The 7,474-nt window shown below is 40.1% G+C and overlaps 1 non-coding gene across 1 annotated transcript; it reads left to right on the top strand.

Annotated features, from left to right (window-relative positions):
* Window positions 1-250: 250 nt before the first annotated feature.
* On the top strand, window positions 251-359 carry LOC111722268. The gene has a single exon (XR_002771116.1). It is a non-coding gene; the product is annotated as a U6 spliceosomal RNA (small nuclear RNA).
* Window positions 360-7,474: the final 7,115 nt, after the last annotated feature.

Genomic DNA, 7,474 nt, shown 5'->3' with positions numbered 1-7,474 from the left:
CATCATTGTTGTTTGGCGGCCCGGGCTGGATTCGAACCTGCCACCTTAGGTGTATGTGGCTGGCACCTTAGCCACTTGAGCCAAAGGCGCTGAGCCACCATGACTGTTGTTAGCAGAGGTGAAGTCTACTGAGTTGTGGACATTGATTTTGTATCTCAAGACATTACTATATTTCTTGATCACGTCTGGGAGTCTAATGGTTGAGTCCTTGAGGTATTCTGGAAAGTCACATGTAAAAGACTGAAAATATGTGTTTTTTTATTTGCAGCACATATACTAAAATTGGAACGATACAGAGAAGATTAGCATGGCCCCTGAGCAAGGATGACACGCAAATTTGTGAAGCATTCCATATTTAAAAAAAATACACCTGCACTTCTCACCATTAAAGAATTAAAAAAAATGAACTCATGCTGGATAAAAGATTTAAATCTTAGACATGAAACAATAAAAATCCTGGAGGAAAGTATGAGAAAAATTCTTAACAATGTTGGCCTTGGGAAAGAATTCATAAAAAAGACCCCATGAGCAACTGCAACCACAACAAAAATAAATATATGGGACCTGACCTATAAAGCTTTTCCACATGTTAAAGCACATATACAACCTTCAAAATGAGAGAAGATACTCACATATTATGAGTCAGACAAAGAGCTAATGATCAGAATATACAAAGAACTAAAGAAAATCTACAAGGAAAGAGCAAATAATCCCATTGATCAATGGGCAAGCAATATGAACAGAATCTTTTCCCAAGAAGTCAGATGAATAGCCAACAAACACATGAAAAAATGTATATCATTACCCCAAAGCAGATCAATGAAAATCACAACCACTTTGAGATAACACTTACCACCAGTGAGAATAGCCTACATTACAAGATGCCAAAGCTGCAGATGGTGGCAGAACTGTGGAAAGATGGGTGCATTAATGCACTACTGGTGAGACTGCAAACTAGTGGAACCTTTTTGGAACAAAGTATGGAAAATATTCAAAGAATTAAAAGTTGACTTCCAATTTATCCTGTAATCTTATTACTTGGTATGTACACAAGAAAGAAAAAAAATATTTTACTATAGAATATTTGCACTTGGATGTTTACAACAGTTCATTTCACAATTGCAAAAATGTGGAAAAAAACCAAGTGCCCATCAACCCATTACTGGATTAATAAACTGTGGTACATGTATATCGTGGATTACTATTCAATCATAAAAGAGATGGAGACTTTGCATCTTCTGTATTTGCCTGGATGGATTTGGATAACATTCTCCTGAGTAAAGTATCTCAAGAATGGAAAAGCAAGAATCCCATGTACTCAGTACTAATCAGAAAATAGTAGATCACGAATTACAGGCCCACATGGGAGAAAAACACAATTAAATACAAAAATTGGGGGGGAGACTTACTTAGTTTTCACCTATCAGGTACAATGTAGGGGGATATGGCACACTTCTTGGCTGAAGGACTCAAATACTACTCAGACTTCGGACGTTAATCTACAAATGCAAATAATGCAACCTAATCATATGTGCCTTCATTTTAACCCATAATTAAAAAAAATGCTCATTGTTCCTAGTAACCAGAGAAATGAAAATCAAAACTACTCTGAGATACACTTAACCACAGTGAGAATGGCCCCTCTCACAAAATCTCAAAGCTACATATGCTGGCATGGATTTGGAAAGAAGTGTACACCTTTACACTGCTGGTGGGACTGCAAACTAATACAACCTTTTTGGAAGGAAATATGGAGAATCCTCAAAGAATTCAAATTAGACCTCCCATTTGATCCTGCAATCCCATTATTAGGCATCTAAGCAAGAAGAAAAGAAAATTAATTTTATTATAAGGACATTTGCACCATACTATTCATCACAGCTCAATTTACAATTGCCAAATTGTGGAAACAACCTAAATGCCCACCAACCCAGGAAAGGATTAACAAGCTGTGGTATATGTACATTGTGAAATACTATTCATCTATTAAAAAGGTGAGGACTTTATATCTTTTGTATTAACCTGGATAGAGGCGAAACATATTCTTCTATTACAAGAATAGAGAAGCAAGAATCCAATGTACTCAGTTATAACATGAAGGCAGTAGATGATCTAATACAAGATGGGGGTAGGGGAAGGAGGGAATGGGGAAAGGGGAGGAGGGAGGAGTGTTGGGCAGCCATGGTGTATGGCACACCTATTAGGAGTAGGACAGCATTATAAGAGAGACTTTACCTAACAACTGCAATCAGTCTAATCTAATTTTTTATACTGTCAGTGAATCAAAAACAATAAAATAAATGCTTAAACATTTCCTAAATTAGATGCCAGACATTAACCACAAATCAAGAAACTCAATAACTTTAAGCTAAATAAAGTCAAAGATATACATATTGAGAAAAATAATTACACTGTCAAAAGACAAAGAGAAAGAAATAATTTTGAAAGTAAAATAGAGAAAAACAGCTTGTAATCCAAAAGAGAACCACAGTAAGAATACTAGCCAATTTCTCAATAGAAATCATTGAGGGCAGTAGACAGTGGTATATGTTCAAGTATTTAAAGAAAAAAAAAGATCATCAAGAATTTTATAGTTAATAAAGATAATTGTCAAATGTAAAGGAGAATTTAAGCCAATTCTACAAAAACAAAATCTAAGTTATAAACTAAATATTTTTTTCTTCCCAAATGTGTGTTTTAATGTCCTACTCCCCACTGCAGCTATAATTGAAGGTGAGTCTCAAAGGAAGTAATTAAGTTTAAATGGCAGCAGAATAGTTGGCCGTGATCTGATAAAATAAGGGTTCTTATACAAAGAGACATCAGAGAGTTAACACTCTGTTTCATTTTTTTCCTCTTTCTCTCTCTTATTACCTCTAGAAGTACACAGAAGAAAGTCCATGTGAGAATAAAGTAGTCATAAAATGGTCATCTGCAAGCCAAGATGAGAGAGTAATAGAAATCAATTCCTTCCAAAACCTTGATCTTAAACTTTTGAGCTTTCAGAACTGTGAGAAAATAAATTTATGTTGTTTAATCTAGTGTACAGTATTTTTTTTTGTAATTGCCTGTTCAGATTAATACAGAGAAATTTGGCACTGGTTACCTTGTCCTATGGAAAATGATAATTGCATTACTTTAAACTAAACTGAAATGACACAGGAAACTAACTTAAATACACAAAAATAAATTTTAAAAGCCACTGTTAAATGTTATTATAAAAGTACATATAAAAGTATTAATATATTTATAGGGGGAGAGAGAGGGAATATACCCCAAAGTTCAGAATAGACATTATACTGAAATGCATAGAAAATTTTTACTTGTATAGATGGGCTGTGCTTTCTTTGCACTTGTGAAATGTGCTGCTATAAACATTCATATGCAGCTTTCCATTATACAAAATGAGCTCTTGGAAGGTAGGGTGCAAATGACCATAGTGGGATTACTGGAAGAACTAGTATATCCTACTTTAAGTTCTTTGAGCCATCTCCATACAACTTTCATAGTTTATACTACATACTAGTTTGCATTCCCATAAATAGTGTATGAGTTCCTTTCTTTCTAGATCTATGACAGCATCTGTTGCTTTGGGAAATGTGGTTTATGCATATAATGGTGTACTACTTAACCATTAAAAACATGTATATGGCGACCTAGTATCTTTTGTCACAAGTGAAACGTCATGAGAATGGAGAAACAATCACATGCACTCAATATCAAATTGGAACCAGCTGATCAACACTTAAGTGCACATAGAGAAGTATATCTCAATAAAAATCAAGCTTGGAGGAGGGGATGAGTAAATTCAGAGTTACTGGGTACAGTGCATACTATTTGAATGAAGGGCACACTGTAACTTTGATTCAAACCGTGCAAAGTACATAAACAAAACATGTGTATCTCTAATATTCTCAAATTAAAATAAAACCCCAAACCCAGGCCTCTAAAAAATAGAAAAGAAAATAAAATTAACAAATAAATGATTTTTTTTTTCAACTGGATAGAGAGAAGGGGCTAAGATGGCAGACTAGAAGCAAGCTGCCAACACCATTCTCATGAAGAGGATAAAAAGTGGTGAGTAGATATTCACCTTCAGCCTGAATGTCTAAGAGAGAACATGAAGAGTCAAAAAAGAAGTGATTGGAGGCATTGAAAGTGAAAAAGACACTGGAGTGATCTGCTCGGTTATATCAGAGGTATCCGGGGAAAGCAGCTACATTTAAGGAAGAGACCAAGAAGAGAAATCCAGGGAGGCGGAGCAAGATGGCAGAGGAGATGCATCCCTGAGTCAACTCTCCTGGTGGTTTCAGGTAAGAGTGGGCTTATTGGATCTTTTCCACGTTGAGTCCTTGCGCAGATAAACAGGGCAGGGCGAGCAGCAAAGAGGTGAATTGCTGGATTGGAAGTGTAGCCCAGAACTACGGTGTCAGCCAGAAAAAACTCAGGGCAGCAGCTGAAACGGCACCATCTGCGACCTGTGGCACCAGGTCCGTGGCTTGCGACCTGTGGCACCAGGTCCACAGCTGGCGTCCTGTGGCGCCAGGTCCGAGGCTTGCTTCCTGAGAGACAGAAACCAATCCCTCCCCCACTAAAGGCTCCTGTGCCCAATTTGTGGGGAGTTTGCGTGTCTCGTGGAGAGTGTGGTGAGGCTTGGATTCCCGGGCGGAATTTTGCGGCCAGAAATGGGAGACATTTGGACCCAGTTTGGGGTGTCAGGGATCCAGGCATTCAGACAGAAACTCGAGGGGAAGGGACTCTGCTTAGGAACCGATCCACCCTGTAATTTTGGAAGTCTGTGTGGAGCTGCACTGACATGGTGACCGGCAGGGTGAATCGGTTCCCATCTTGCAAACACTGAAGAGTCTTTTGAACGTTCTGCTGCAGCGGCGGCAGTTGTGGCCCCTCCCCCATCAAAAATAAACTAAATTCCAAGGGCAAAAGGAGCACTCTAGCTCTTTTCCCTCGGACCACACAGATTTGTTTGAGGGGAAATCAGGAGTTGAGTGCAGGGAATCGGTTCCCTTCCTACAAACAGTGAAAAATCTTTTGAACGTCCCACTGCGATAGGGGTGGCAGTGGCAGCGGCAGCTGCGGCCCCTCCCCCACTGAAACTCGGACTGCACGAGAGGGGCGCCCCAGCTCTTTTCCCTTGGACCACAACGGTTTTCTGTTTGTGGGGAAATTAGGAGTTGAGTGAAAGTCTGGCAAAGTGCGAACTTGTATCCCAAGTTTGGAGGACAGATAGGAGTGGGCGGCCAGCCAGGAACCAGATGTAATGTAAAACCTCCAAAGTGGCGTCTCCATAACACCTCCCCCAGAAGCTCGGAGAACTCAATTAGATCTGCAGCGAGCCATCCGACATCTGAAGATCATCCAAGATGCCTAACACTCAGCGGGAACTGTTGTAGGGAGAATCTGGGCATCCTGCCAGCAAAGATTCTCCATATATATATATATATTTTTTTTTTTTTTTTCCCCCTTCTATTTTTGGTATTAGCCCAGGGACCACTCACAGCGCCACCTGTTGTTTAGAAAGTATACTGCAGCATAATTATATATATATATTTAAACTGGAACCCCACCGCATTGAAAAAGAGACTTGTTTGTATATACACACAAAAAAGGTAATTTTCCTAGTGGTGCCCTCCTTTTCCCTTTTTTTTTCTTTTTTTTAATTTTTAATGTTTTACTTTTTATTTTTATTATATATAATTTTGATTCACTCTCTTCTTGGATTGTTTGCTTTCCTATCTGTTTACTCTATCATTTTATGACCAACATTTCTGTGGTTATCTTTTATTATCACTATTTTTTTCTTTTTCTTTCTCCTTTCTTTCATTTTTGATCTGTTAGTTGACTGGTTTGTCTGTTGCTCTGTTTACTTCTTTGTCTGTTTGTTTACATGTGGCTGAGTGTCTGGGCATTGGAGGGCTTGTATGTCTGGTAGCATTTTAGTCTGTCTGGTTTCAATGTATTTTGTACTTTGCTAAATCCCCAGGTTGGCTATATTCCCTAATTAAAATTTTCACATTCAATAAGAATTTGGAGGAATAGCAGATGAGAGCTGACTAGAGCTAGCTTTCAACATAAATGTCAGTTCAGGGAGAGAGACAACTACCAGAAGAACCCAACGAAGCTGAAAGTGGGGAGCTGAATTGAGAGAAGAGATAGATAAACACACATCCTCCCCACCGAGGCAAACCACAACTTCAAGAAAACAAATTCCAGGTTTAGATTGAACCAAAGCGGAATATTCTACAGCTCCCATTGAGTGCCTGAGGCAGATAGGCTTCAACTATCTCTGCTGGCTGGCCACAAAGAGTGGTCACCGAATGGAGAAGGCATTGACGTTACTGGGACTCTGTCAGGCACAAAACCCTGATTAACTCATTGACTTTACCTGGAGTCTGGTAGACACAAAACCCTGACTCACTTGCCCATTGGATAGGACAGGGTTACAGAGTCTGGGTCAACAGAAACTGTTGGTGGGGTTAACTGAGACTGAGGTTACCAGAGTCCAGTGGCGAAGGGTGAGTAAGGAGGGGAAAGAGACATCAGCCTCCTTACTCCAAATTGTCTACTGAACAGGCCTTTCTGACTCCAAAGAGAATCAGAGCGAGCCACACTTATACCACCAGTAGACTCCTATTAATTAGTTGCTAGAGATCTTGTGATCTTTCCAACCAGGGAGTGGGTACAGACTGGGTCAATAGGTTTGGATCTCTTGATTTGGGCAAATTAACTGGTGGTTGAGGGAGAATCTCTGATGCTCTCAGGTTTTTCTCAGGCCCAAATTGTCCTCAGGTGGAGCATTTTTCAGTTGCCACTGAGTGCCTAAGATAGTCAAGCCTCAGTTCCCTTTGCTGGTGGGGGTCAAAGAGCAGTAACTGAGTGGAACTGGCACTGGCTCTACTTTGATTTTGACAGACACAGAGCCCTGCCACACTCGTTTATTGGGCAACTAGGTCACAGCCCTCCGGGGTCTCCAGTGACTGGGTGTGACAAAGGTACAAGGGGGGATAGGAGGCATCAACCTCCCTAGAATACTTTATTTGCTGGGCAGGTCCCTCTGACCCCACAGAACACTGGAGCTGGTCATACCTGCACTGCCAGAAGATCCCTGCTGTACAGTTGCCAGAGACCTCTTGAACTCCCCCACCTGAGAATTGTGTTAACTGTGAAACTTGTCTCATATCATTTGAACTGGGCCAATCACCTGAGAACTATCTAAAGTGATACTCTGGGGGGTGTGGTTGAGGGAACGTGTGGTTTTCCTTTCCCAGCCATCGCCAGTAAGGGGAGGGGTGACTTAATCACTCTTATTTCTCCACAGCTGATCTTAACCCAGAGTAATTGATTTTCTAAGGTAGAACAGATACCAACTGTAAACAAGATAGAGAAAAGCAGACCTCTAGGCTCTCAGACCATAGCATTATTTGCATCCTTGGCAAATTTCTAGGGGAAAAGATAC

This window comes from Otolemur garnettii, unplaced genomic scaffold, assembly GCF_000181295.1.
Source record: "Otolemur garnettii isolate 467f Iridium unplaced genomic scaffold, OtoGar3 scaffold00227, whole genome shotgun sequence".
In the NCBI taxonomy this organism is placed as follows: Eukaryota; Metazoa; Chordata; class Mammalia; order Primates; family Galagidae; genus Otolemur; species Otolemur garnettii.
This window is presented reverse-complemented; position numbering and strand designations above follow the sequence as displayed.